This window comes from Chelonoidis abingdonii, chromosome 5 (genome assembly GCF_003597395.2).
Source record: "Chelonoidis abingdonii isolate Lonesome George chromosome 5, CheloAbing_2.0, whole genome shotgun sequence".
Lineage (NCBI taxonomy): Eukaryota > Metazoa > Chordata > Testudines > Testudinidae > Chelonoidis > Chelonoidis abingdonii.
In genome coordinates, this window is record NC_133773.1 from 131167468 (window position 1) to 131181097 (window position 13630).

A 13630-nucleotide genomic window follows, 5' to 3' on the forward strand; every position below is an offset into this window, starting at 1 on the left:
AATGGGTTACCTAGGGTGGTGGTGGAATCTCCATCCTGAGAAGTTTTTAAGGCCTGGCTTGACAAAGCCCTGGCTGAGATGTTTTAATTGGGGTTGGTCCTGCTTTGAGCAGGGGGTTGGACTAGATGACCTCCTGGAGGTATCCACCAACCCTAATCTATGATTCTGTGACCTGGGCTGCTGTACAGAGGGTCCATGAGCCAGAACCTGAGTAGAGTGTGGACCTACGTTCCCCTGTCAGCCACTGAGAGAGTGCCACTGTGAGGCAATGAAATGGAAGACTGCTGAAGAGTGAGAACCTTAATACACTCCCCCTAAAAGGAGAAACCACAATAGTGACCTAGCCGGAGGGCTGAGTCATGAAGAGGACACTGCGATTCCAGGAGTGAGAGGGGCTGCAGAGGAGAAACTTCCAGGGTGTAACTGTTGGAAGGGGTGTTGGCCAGACCTAGCTAATCCCTAGGACCTCCAGGTGGCAGTGCCATCCAGTGGTGAGTAGAGCAATCCCATCACCCCTGACATGAACTTCTAATCAAAAAAAGCAAACCTGGTTGAGAGGTTTGAAAGTTTGACCCCCTACTAGAGTCCTGTTTTGGAGATGGGGTGACCTCTAGTAAGCTTTTAGCATGTGAGTAGGTCTATTTGTTGTTTTATATGTTTTCTTTGTGATGCTTTGCCTGAAGAATAAATGGACTTTGCTTTATGAAGGCTGGTTGGTAACTGATTATAGGCTGTTTGAGCCTGGGGAGAAAGGTTAACCACAGGTGCTGGACTCCAATCAGACTGCTGGGAAATCACAGTGAGATGCAGTGCCAATGAAGTACCAGTAAGAATAGTAGCATTTTAACCCACTTTGCACAGGTGTCAGTGATGACACAAGGTGCCAGGCAAAAGAGTCAGCCCCAGGATGTTTCAGGAAACTTCCCCAGGTGGAATATTTTAACTTTTCTGTCCCATTCTGTTTTGCATATCTTACTCTGAGCTATGTAAAGATCAGTTTACTTCCTTAAACACAAACAAGAAAGGTCATTCATTGGTTTGCTGTAGACATTAGCTGTTAATGGCAAATCCAGTTGTAGAAAGAGGAGCTTCATCTTTTCACAGTATATCAATAGCTTTTCTAAAATCAGGATCCAGGAAATGTGTTGGAAAATATGACTTAGCTTTCCTGCCAGGATCCTGCCAAATGATGATGTTAGGTATGACAGGTCAGCATAGTAGTGAAAAAGAACTAGAAAATTAGAAAACCAAATTCCCCTGTGTTGTGGGGGTGTCTGTGTATGTGTACAAGTGGTTTTTTTTCCTTCTCTGTATATAAAATAAAAAATTTCTTAACATCTACAAGCAACTAAAAAAACTGCTCCTGATTTTTGCACCGTTAAAGTCAAGGGAAGCTTTGCCAATGACTTCAGTGAGGACAGGATCAAACTTTTGTCAGCAAAAATGCATATAGTGTACTGAACTAATAAGCATCACACATATTCAGTAATTAAAGTAGTTTCTCACGTGTGATGGGGGGAGCTTTCAAATGCTCTGTATCAAACTTGAAGTATAAACCTAGAACTATATTACCTGATTCTCCACTGCCTTGCACCTGGTGTAGTCACTTACATCTGTGCAGAGTGAGTGTAAAATACGACCATTATGAGTACACCAACTTTGCACAGATGTGATAACATATGGTGGCAAGAAGTGGAAAATCAGGACCTATGTGTTGCTGGGATCAGGCCTCTAGTTACTTTTCACTTGTATGTCAAGATTTTTCTTGCCATATGTGTCAGTTAATTAAGTTTTTGTTTACAGAATACTTTGTCCCATGCTCAGATGGGGGAACTGAGACAAAGCAATGGAGGGCCTCCCAGCAAGTTAATATCAGTCAGAATTAGAACTCGGGAGTTCCTTTTTCCACATCTTATGCTCATTCCTTCAAATCACTAATTATATGTGGGCCAAAGGATATATTTTCCAACTGGTGGTTTATGGGCTTTATATTTGTACCTCTAGTACCTCTAGTATCTTGCCTTGAAAATATATCCCAAATTACAGGGTGACACATTCACAGTCAGCTCAGTGACAATGAGCAATCAGATTGTTGAATAAGGAAAAAGAATATAAAGATAGGGTGTTTACTCAGAATCTGGATTTGTAGCTTTTTAATGAAATGATAGTTAGACATACATCTCTGTGTCTAACCTAACCAAACACCATTCTTTTGGAAATTTCATATTTGGGCCATAACTTTGGAGCTGGCATTAATCTCTAAAATGGGCAAAACCCAAATATCAGCTCTAAATGCCTTGAATTTTGAGAGAGCTTGAATTTGGACCTGAACTTTGTAATATGGGCCTGTCACTAGTTAGACATAGTAAAAGATCACCCAGCGTTGTTTTCTTTAATCTGTAACTTTTAAAAATAGATTTCCTCTGACCATATTTTCACCTTGATTTGGTACTTTATGGAGAAAACCCTTCCTGTGATGCCAACATTGTTGTAATGTGCAGAACTGGTGGCAACTTGTCAGCTATCCTGCTACAGAAGAGAGAAACAAATCATTCAGGTCTCAATCCTGTCATACTCTGTGTACATCCTGAGTACTCTGTCCATAATCCAGCAAAGTAGTTAAGCACATACTTAATTTTCAGCACTTGGGTAGTCCCATTGACTCCAATATGATTACTTAAGGGTTTTGTTAGCTCAGGGCTAGAGAGCTCAGCAGCATGTAGGATCAAGAGATTTAGATTAGGGGAGTCACGATGGCTGATTCTGGTGGCCCCAGAGAGATGCTGATCTCCTGATCTTCATTAGTCCTGCACTTCATGAGGCAGAGAGCAAGATAATGTAGGATGATATTTCTGCACTCTTCTCTCTTGGGGCATGGTTTGTGTATGGGACTATGGAGATTACTGGTGTGCCGAGGAGACACTATTATACATAAAAACTGTAATAAAAAAGAAGCCTGTATTTGGAGTGGCACTAACTTGGCAACATGAAAGGAAAAACTGCAGCTCCACTAGAAAGAATGGAGTAAAGGATTTAAAAGAATAAAATACCCGACAATTTTGCTTGACATGAAATTCAACTATATTTTCCTCATGCAAAATGAAAAAGAATGCTGGCAATTGATACTGACTATAGAACAAATTGAAACCATAGGCAGAGAATTAAGTTATAGTTTTATGGAAAGAACAGAATGTGTTTAATAAGCGCTGGCAAGAGCCAACAGGTCTTGCACTGTATAACTTGCAGGATGTTTTAATTATGTTGAGGTCAGAATATCTGTTTCCAGCTTTAATCAGTTGATTCGGATCTTTTATTGGGTCAGAACAAAAGTGCAACAAGGGTTTGGTGCATAGATTTATCTAGTATATTTAAAATATGAATTAGAGATAAAAAGGTAACATAGTCTATGGTATGCTAGTGATGCCAAGTTGGTTTATGACCAGACATTTAAGTTAAAGAAATATGGTTACATCTTTGAAAAATATGTTGTCTGAATTCTGAGTGTTGTGCAAATCTTGCGTTCTTAACCAGTGGCCCTTACTATAATCTTGAGTCACAAAGCAGTTTAGTTTATATTACAAGGTGATAGTTAAATAAGAAGGAAACAAACTTTTCAAGCCCTCTGTGGACTCACGGGGTCCTTTGCTGTAGGAGTTGAGCTATACTGATATGATTTGTAAATTGTGCTCTTTAATGTGTATTCTCAAATACCAGTTCATTGCTGTCAAAGGTGAATTAAACAAGATAAACTTCTTGGTCTTCCTTTGTTGAATCTGCAGGGTGGTACCAGTTTTTATGTAATTCTGTTTCTTTCTCTACATGGAAGATGGGTAAAGAAGTGGGGGAGGGGGAATTGCCTATTTATATTTTCCTTAGTTGTGGACATCCAGTGGTCTGGACATCTCTTGGCACTTAGACCTACTCATTCCATCACAGTGGAGGCAATTTAGGCTTTAAAAAAAATCCCCCCCTCCCCCAAGCTCGGAAAGGCTTTGCTGAATTCCAAAATTGAAACTACAAAAACTAGGTCCAAAAAAAAAAAAGGAAGATTATTGAAACTAGGTAGAAACAAAAGGACCATTGAAGATTATTAAATTAATAGCTTTAAGGTATAGCACAGACAAACTTAATTTTATAACAGCTTTTTATATAGAGAGGGGCTTTTCAGACCACTGCATGCTTTTCATTATGAAATTAAAAGTTATAGGTAAAGAAACCATATTTTTTTCTTGTTACCAGTCATCCACTGACCTGGACAATACTCAGGGGATGTATCCAGTAGTAAGAGCCAATTCTTATGGAGGGAACAAATATTAAATATATGGCAACATAAACTGAGCTGGGAGAAATGAAAATGGAGTGTATTCATTTACGTTCCCTAATTTTTGTTTCCTTGCTTAGTTTGGATCAGTGGCAGCCAGAAGGACCAAAGACTACACTGGCTGAGGAGATTATGTCAGTTATGTAGTATATGTTGAAAGAATTGGAAATCTCCAGTGGGTGTGTTGCAAATCCAACATGCGAAGACATAAGGTTCTCAGGAACCTCTTGCAGAATATATTTTGACGAACCTATGAGGGAACTTATGGATGCTTTGAAAGGTCATATAATCATAGAATATCAGGGTTGGAAGGGACCTCAGGAGGTCATCTAGTCCAACCCCTGCTCAAAGCAGGACCAACCCCAATTAAATCATCCCAGCCAGGGCTTCGTCAAGCCTGACCTTAAAAATCTCAGAGGAAGGAGATTCCATCACCTCCCTAGGTAATCCGTTTCAGTGCTTCACCACCCTCCTAGTGAAATAGTGTTTCCTAATATCCAATCTAAACCTCCCCCACTGCAACTTGAGACCAGTGCTCCTACTTATACAGCCCAAAATTCCATTAGCCTTTTTGGCAACAAGGGCACACTGTTGACTCAAATCCAGCTTATCATCCACTGTAACCCCCTAGGTCCTTTTCTGCAGAAATGCTACCTAGCCACTAGTCTGTAGCCGTGCATGGAATTCTTCAGGACTCTGAACTTGTCATTGTTGAACCTCATCAGATTTCTTTTGACCCAATCCTCCAATTTGTCTAGGTCCCTCTGTATCAGTTCCCTACCATCCTGTTTATCTACCACTCCTCCCAGTTTAGTGTCATCTGCAAACTTGCTGAGCATGCAATCCACGCCTTCCTCCAGATCATTAATGAAGATATTGAACAAACCTGGCCATAGGACCAACCCTTGGGACACTCCGCTTGATACTGGCTGCCAACTAGACATGGAGCCATTGATCACTACCTGTTGAGCCTGATGATCTAGCGAGCTTTCTATTCACCTTATAGCCCATTCATCCAGCCCATGCTTCTTTAACTTGCTGGGAAGAATACTGTGGGAGACTGTATCAAAAGCTTTGCTAAAGTCAAGGAGTAAGACTTCCACTGCTTTCCTCTCATCCACAAAGCCAGTTATCTCCTCATAGAAGGCAATTAGATTAGTCAGACATGTTTGCCATATGTTTGATATGATCCATTGACTGCATTAGTACTGGAGGCTCTCAAACATTTTGAGACCCTTGGAAGTATGAATAGACCCTTGGAGGTATAAGTATCTGATGTTCTCCACTCATTGGTCCAGTGTAGATAGATCAGAAAACTGTCTGTTTTTCTAAAAATATTTGGTCTTGAAACAAATATAAGGGAGAGAGAGAAATTGTTTAAGTGGAACTCTTTGTTTTATGGTTGTATACAAAGTCAGGATCCTAACTAAATATCATCGTCTGCAAGACAAACTGAAGATACTTCTTTCATTGACAGAGGTCCCAACTTGCTCACTCTCCTAACAGAAGAAATTTCTGTAAGGAAGAAAAGAGACCAGGTATGGTGAGGTCTCCAGCAGAAAATTAAAAAGGAGGCTTGTGAGTATCTCTTTTGTGACAGCTATGACGAAATGGGAGAAGGAGGGGGCTGTTACCTGAAATCTTGAATTAATAAGCCAAAGGAGCAGAGGATTGACTTTTTACAAAGTTTTGGTTGATAATTTATGGAACCCAGCCGGGGGGAAATTAGAGGGTTCCTGCAATAAGCACTTGAAGATGGTTTAGACTGAGGTGTAGGTATAAGCTGAATAAGTCCTCCAAATCCTCTTGTATGTTAGCATTATAGAAGTTTTCTGAGATTTTAAAAGAAATTTTACCTGCTTCAAAGTATTATATGCATGTTGCTGAACTTTCTGGTTCCACTTCATAAAATAAAATCTGTGAGTAATGTCCATACTAGCAGATACCTTTGTCAGAGAATAGCCCACAAAGAATATGGACTAGCAGCTAGCTCACTGAGCTGGAGTTAGGAGATCTGTGGTTTGTTCTTTTGTCAGGTTATGTCACTTGGGATTTTGTAAAATGGAGATAATTATATTTGCAGGAGGATTATGAATAAAGCTGGGCAAAATATTTTGGCCAACTTTTTTTTTAGCCACTGAAAATTGCATATTTTGGTTGACCAAAACATTTTGTCTTATGCTTTTTGGACATGTCGCAGAATGTCACAAGATGTGGCCCATCAAGTCCTTGCAGCCGCACAGGAACAGACCAAATGGCAAACTATCATTATGGCCGACTGTTTGGCTCAGCATTGAAGAAGAAGAAAACATTTTGTGAATTCATGTTGATTTTGTTGTATTGTTTCAGCTGGAAAAAAATCAGGAATGTTGAAATGATTAATTTTGACCTTTCAGAAATTTATTCTTTTGTTTTGAACACATCATTTGGACATGATCAAAACAAAACCTTTTGATATTTTTTTCAGACTAAATTCACATGGCAATTTAAGTGGCACTCACAAAATGGAGAAGATGCCCTTATGCCCAATATGCTCTGTGGTTGGCCATTCACCAGGGATGTTGGAGATCCAGGGTTGAATCTGGAGCAGGGGCTGGAACCAGGTGTACTTCGTCTCAGGTGAGTGCCCTAGCTACCAGGTTGTAGAGTCATTCTCTCTCAGGCCCAATGACTGTTCAAGTATGTTCTAAAAAGCGGAATTGATTCAACGTAGAGAGACCTACCTTAAAATAGCCAATAATCTCTTTGTGGTTTTGTGGATGGTGCCCTAAATCCCCATATGAATCTAGTCTGAAAATCAAAATGCTTTTACTGTAATTAGGCTATAATTGAGAAGGCTTTCATGCAAATAGAGCTCAGATTGTGTGAAGACAGAACAAGCCACTAGTAGGTAAGTAGAAAGGGGAGTAGTGAAAGACTGAGGTGGGTTGAAGCAAACAATTGGTGGTTCTTAAAAACCCAGAGGGCAGTTTTTCACTGAGTGCCTAGTTGAGGATGTGTTCAGACATTGCTGCTTGTTAAGTAAGCAGCGTTTTATTCCATTATGCTCTTGTGAGCCCACGGATGCTTTTGCAGGTGCTACCCTATGGGGGTTCTGTGACCTTTTGGTCTGCAGCCGCAGCTTCCTATTCTGAAGGGGAAGTTCCAACTTGCCAGTGGCCATGTAAAGCCTTATATGGCCACTTGTGTGCTCCTCCTTTCTGCTTCCCTGGGGTGAAGTCACAGACTTTGTTCCACCCAAACCTTGGAAATGACAGTAAGAGAGGCAGCCAACATCCCTGAATGCTTCCTTCAGTGTCCAAGGCATGGAAACTTCTTGCAGGGGTCACAGTCACAGCCAACCAAGACAAATTCTTAAAGAGGTCACCTACACATGGAGAAGAGACCTTCTGGGCATATTCTCCCATAGTGCTGATTGGAGGAGGAGGAGTTAAGAACACCTTTTCAATAGTGATAGGAACCCCTTGCTTTAGATAGGCAACAGAAGAGGAAAAGCTCCCTTAAGGAAACTTCATGACCTCTTCCTCTTCCAAACACAGAGATTGTGAGATTGTTGTCATCAAATCTGTGTAAGATCATATTGATCCTGTCAGCTTCAACTTCTGTGGACTCTTGTCTTATGCTCTCTGTGATGTTGTGCAGTCTATATGTTTTTATAAAAATTTAATAATGAATATAATGTAACTGGAATATGCTTCATGCAAAAAGTCTCTAGTAAGGTATCATCACAAAGCTTATAATCTACTGAGTGTAATCATCCTATTTGTGTAAATGTACCACTCTTGTATCTGAAACTAGAAATATGAAATATAACTCTGAGGGCCTATTGTAATTATGTAAAGTGTGGGCCATTAATGGTGGTTTGTAATCTTGATGACTCCCATTAACTAGGACCATTGTCTGCAAATGGTTCTGTTTTACCTGTAAGTCTTCCTGTATACCTGTGTGCTGGCAAGTGGGTAATGAAGTCTTGCAGTGACATATGATCATGTCACCTGAACTGGAATCCATCTTTAACCTGATGCCTTCGCATTGAGAAGGAGAGAGTGGGAACTCAGAGAGGGACAAAAGGATTCTCGCCTTATGCAAAAGATATATAAAGGGGTGGAAGAGACCAAAGGTGGAGAGAAGCCATCATGAAGAATCCCCTGGTCACCACCTGAGCTGGAACAAGAGCTGTACCAGGGGAAAGAATTGTGCCCAGGGCTGGAAGGTGTCCAGTCTGAGAAAAAAACATACTGAAGCATCTCTGAGGGTGAGATTATCTGTATTCAGTTTGATTAGATATAGATTTGCGCATTTTATTTCATTTTGCTTGGTGACTTACTTTGTTCTGTCTGTTCCTACTTGGAACCACTTAAATCCTACTCTCTGTATTTAATAAAATCACTTTTTACTTATTAATTAACTCAGAGTACGTATTAATATCTGGGGGAGCAAACAACTGTGCGTATCTCTCTATCAGTGTTATAGAGGGCGAACAATTTATGAGTTTACCCTGCATAAGCTTTATACAGGGTAAAACAGATTTATTTTGGTTTAGACCCCATTGGGAGTTGGGCATCTGAGTGCTAAAGACAAGCACACTTTTGTGAGCTGTTTTCAGGTAAACCTGCAGCTTTGAGGCAAGTAATTCAGACCCTGGGTCTTTGTTGGAGCAGATGGGAGTGTCTAGCTCAGCGAGACAAGGTGCTGGAGTCCTGAGCTGGCAGGGAAGACAGGAGCAGAGGTAGTCTTGGCACATCGATTGGCAGCTCCCAGGGGGATTTCTGTGATCCAACCCATCACACTCTCAAACTGTCCCCTGAAGCAGAGTTTGGGCTAGACATGAGTGGGGAAACCAGTGGGAGGCAGCCGGCTGTTAGGGAAATAAATTGTGCACAGGCATGGGGCTAGCCTTCTAATGATACCCTGAAATGTGCAGAATTTACCATTGAATCCTGGGACATCCACAGACTAGGAGGGCCACTTTCCCAGCTAAACGACCCAATCTGGATGAAATGATTGGAGGAACTTCAGTGGCTGTGATGCCATGGATGCAATGCTAACTTTTGCCCACACTGTGGATTTTTACATAGAAGGCAACGGTTGGGCTAAAAGTATTTTGTATACATTTTTATTGCATGATTAATAGAACAAAATAGTCTAACCTGCACTAGGAGGCAAACATTCCATTGTTAGCTTTTTCACTGACAATAGTCGCTTTTTTTTTCTTACAGAGCACGGTTTCTCAGGAAATGAAATATTACTGCCACTTGCTATGTAGAAAAACTGTAACTGTATGTTGGTTGATGGTCAGCTTTGCATGGACATACCAGATTTAGAGAGGAAGCTGTGGACCCCTTAGAATTTGGTTCGGTTTAGATAATGAGGTTGAACTGAGAAGCAGAATGCTCCAATCAAGCACCCACATGCTGTGTATAAAGCATGTTTTCAAAAATTACCATTAATACTAGAAACAGACCCATTTGTGATGAACTCCAGATGATTCCATGGATATTAATCTGAAAACCTGGAAGTAATTCAAAGATTCTTGCACTATTAAAGAAATTGTGACACACTTTGGAACTAGCAAAAATGAAAATGATTCATAGCATCTTTCCTAAGGGGGATTTTTTAAAATATTTATTTTGCAGTGGCTTTAAATACAAGCCAGTTAGGTAACAACATCAATTTTAATAAACAAATGTTTGTAGACAAAGTTTGAAATGGAACACATCTGCAGAACAGCATCGAAAGAACAATATTTGAGAGCTTTCCCTCAAACCTTCCCAAAAGGGATTTTATATTTTTATTTTAATTTTTTTACTCTTGAACTGTAAAATGTTTGAGTGTTGGGCAGACAATGGCTAATATTGGCTTCAGTTCAGTAAAGATCTGCAAGAAAGAAAGTATTGTGACTTTTTTTTATTGTTTTACCTGACATATGTTATTTCTCTCCCATCACTCAAGCAAAACTCTCATTGGTCTTCAGAGGATTTTGATTGAACAAAGCCTTTAGGAGATCCTTGGCCCTCTTCTATCATGGCACTGTTGCCAGATGTTGCGGGGGGTGCAGTGTGAAGCAGCCACAGAGTACCTGAGGATCTGATGGTACATTGCAAGGAGCAATCCTGCAGCCAAAAAGGAGGGAACAGAGAAACTAAGAGGTCTTTTCCATCTCTAATATATTGGATTCCATGATTCATTCTGCTAAATGCTGGAAAACTTTTCACAGTTCAAAATCTTTCCATTGTCACCAAGTGAGTGCATGCTGAAAAAGTATCCATAAGCCAAAATGATCTTGCTCAGCCAACTTTTGCGTGGAGGAAGGAGTAAAACGGGCAAAATAACAGTAAACGCAGACTTCTGCCTTATATCAGAAATAGGAAAGTTAATTTAAAATCACCCTTTCTCCTCTTTTGCACGGTTGTGCTTTTCCTGTATTTTCACAAATAGGGAATATCTGAACACAATTAGTTGAACTTTGGCACAGAGTTGAAAAGTTATATAGGTTGCAAGCGTCATAATAAACAAAGAAGATATCTTGTCAATCCTCTGCCAATGCAGGATTGTTCCCTACAATATATTTTCTAATGCTCGTCCAATTTTCCACAGACCAAGTATTCAGCCTTTTAGTTCCAATGGAATCTAAAAACAAAAGTATTTAGTGTCAATTTTTTAGAACATATGTGTAGATTTCTAGATGAAATTTTCATTTGATATTTTTTCCCTCTGGAAGTTAGTGGTGTGTATGTCTGAGTTTCTAAATCAAACATTACTTTTTAATTTCCACATGTTGAAAAGTAAATTAACTTAATTATGATGCATAATTAAGCACTGTTTTATTGCTAGCAAATTAGACTTCACATAACCACCAATAGCTCAGTTCTAGAATATTTTGTCTTCATTGGAAACTGCCTTAAAAGTTTTGGAAATTTCTTAGCCCTTTCTTAGAAGTGTTGTATCTTAGAAGAAGAGGAGGCCTCTTTGAAAACATTCAGACAAGACAAGGCTTCCTCTGGAGATTGTCAGTAGGGGCTCCTGAAATAAATTCCATCATACGTGTACTTTTTCTGTGGTCTACGTCAGTGATTCTCAAACAGGGGTATGGAGCCCCCTGTGGGGGCCACAAGCAGGCTTCAGGGGATCCGCCAAGCAGGGTCAACAATAGACTCTCTGGAGCCCAGGGCAGAAAGCCAAAGCCCCACTGCATAGGATTGAAGCCTGGGGATCTGAGCCCCACCACTCAGGGCTGAAGACAAAGCCTAAAATATGTAGCTTCGTGCGGGGGCAGAAGGGAGGCTGTAGCATGGGGCTTTGGGCAGTTGCCCTACTTGCTACCCCTAATGCCAGCCCTGGCTTTTATATGCAGAAAAACAATTGTTTTGACACAGGTGGGCCGTAGAGTTTTTATAGTGTATTGGAGAGGGCCTCAGAAAGTAAAAGGTTGAGAACCTCTGGTCTACATTGTACAAATGAGCCAACAAGTGGAGAGGGGGCAGTAAAGCTTGCATTGGATGTGTGGGTCAAGAGACACAAAGGGGCCAGAGAAGGTGCCCAGATTCTAGGCTGGCATGACAGGGAGGTTGGTGGGATGATCAATGGTGACAAAACAGGGTGTGCTGGGAGGAGAGTACCAGTTACTTCAGAGAAAGGTGCAAGGATCTCTATAACAGAAAATTGTGGAATAACCTGTGCATGAGGGAAGTGTTTCTCTAACCTCTATAATTAGTGGCTGATTTATGTTGTGCGGATTTATAGCCCTTACATAAATCATCCTACCCAATGTAACTGGGGATAGTCTCATTATCGTTATAAAAGTCTAATCCTGTTCTGAATCCTGCTAAATTCTTAACCTCAATGATATCTTGTGGCAGTGAATTTCTCAGGTTAATGTATATAAATCTTTTATCAGTTAACTTTCTACCTTTGTTTCATTGGATGCCTCCTTATTGTAGCATTATGAGGCAGTAAGTAAGAGCACCAGATTTGCCTTCTCTACACCATTGACAAGGTTTTGTCATATCTACTCTCTAAATTAAATACCTTTCATGCTTTTAATCTCTCATCATCCAGTAGTCTTCATGCTTGTTATCCAGGGGTTCTCAAACTGGGGGTCAGGAACCCCCAGGGGGTCACTAGGTTATTACATGGGGGGTTGCAAGCCTCCACCCCAAACCTTGCTTTGCCTACAGCATTTATAATGGTGTTAAATGCATAAAAAAGTGTTTAATTGATGGATGGGGGGCTTGCACTCAGAAGCTTGTTATGTGAAAGAGGTCACCAGTACAAAAGTTTGAGAACCACTGTTCTAATCATTTTCACTGCCTACCTATTGCTGCCATTCCTTTTCTGAGATTTGGTGACCAGATTGGAACACAATATTCTAGGTGAGGGGATATCATCAATTTATATATTACCATTAGAATGTTCTTATTTTCTATACCAGGGATAGGCAACCTTTGGCATGCGGCCCACCAGGATAAGCACCCTGACTGGCTGGGCCAGTTTGTTTACCTGCAGTGTCCGCAGGTTCGGCTGATCGCGGCTCCCACTGGCTGCAGTTTGCCATCCCAGGCCAGGGCCGCCCAGAGGATTCAGGGTCCTTGGAGGCGGGGGGCCTCCGCTTCGGCGGTAATTTGGCGGCGGGGGGTCCTTCTACTCCGAGACCCACCGCCGAAGTGCCCCGAAGACCCACGGCAGGGGGACCCCGCCGCCAAATTACCACTGAAGACCCCCCGCCGTGGGTCTTCAGGGCACTTTGGCAGCAGGTCCCGGGGCGGAAGGATCCCCCGCCGCCAAAGACCCGGAGTGGAAGAAGCTCCAGGGGCCCGGGCCCCATGAGAGTTTTCCAGGATCCCAGGAGCAAGTGAAGGACCCCGCTTCAGGGGCCCCGAAAAACTCTTGTGGGGATCCCTGTGGAGCCCGGGGCCTGGGGAAAATTGCCCCACTTGCCCCCCTCTCTGGGCAGCCCTGTTCCAGGCCAATAGGGGCTGCAGGAAGCGGTGTGGGCTGAGGGATGTGCTGACCACTGCTTCCTGCTGCCTCCATTGGCCTGGAGTGGTGAACTGCGGCCAGTGGAAGCTGCGATTGACCAAACCTGTGGCTGCAGCAGGTAAACAAACCAGACTGACTCTCAGGGTAAGCACGCCAAAGTTTGCCAATCCCTGTTCTATGCCATTCTTTATGCTTCCTTATTGTTTGGTTTGAGCGTGTTTTTTTTTAACCCATCACTCTGCATTGAACAGAAGTTTATTGAGCTGTCCTCATAACATGAGTCTTTTCTCTGAGCTGAAATAATTAATTTAGAACTCAGTGAGGTATATG

General features: G+C 41.6%; 1 protein-coding gene across 11 annotated transcripts in view; it reads left to right on the forward strand.

Annotated features, from left to right (window-relative positions):
• The window catches only part of SPON2 (spondin 2), a 105753-nt gene that overhangs the window by 43118 nt on the left and 49005 nt on the right, over positions 1 to 13630 (forward strand). For 2 of the 11 annotated variants that reach the window (XR_004376273.2, XR_012655993.1), the window contains exon 2: positions 6789 to 6940. The exons of 6 other annotated variants lie outside the window; for them this stretch is intronic. The gene's annotated coding sequence lies outside the window, so the exon portion shown is untranslated. Of the gene's footprint in view, positions 1 to 5840; positions 5860 to 6788; positions 6941 to 7075; positions 7212 to 13630 lie in introns of those variants that run through there. 3 more of the 11 variants (XR_012655994.1, XR_012655992.1, XR_004376272.1) reach the window with 3 other exon arrangements.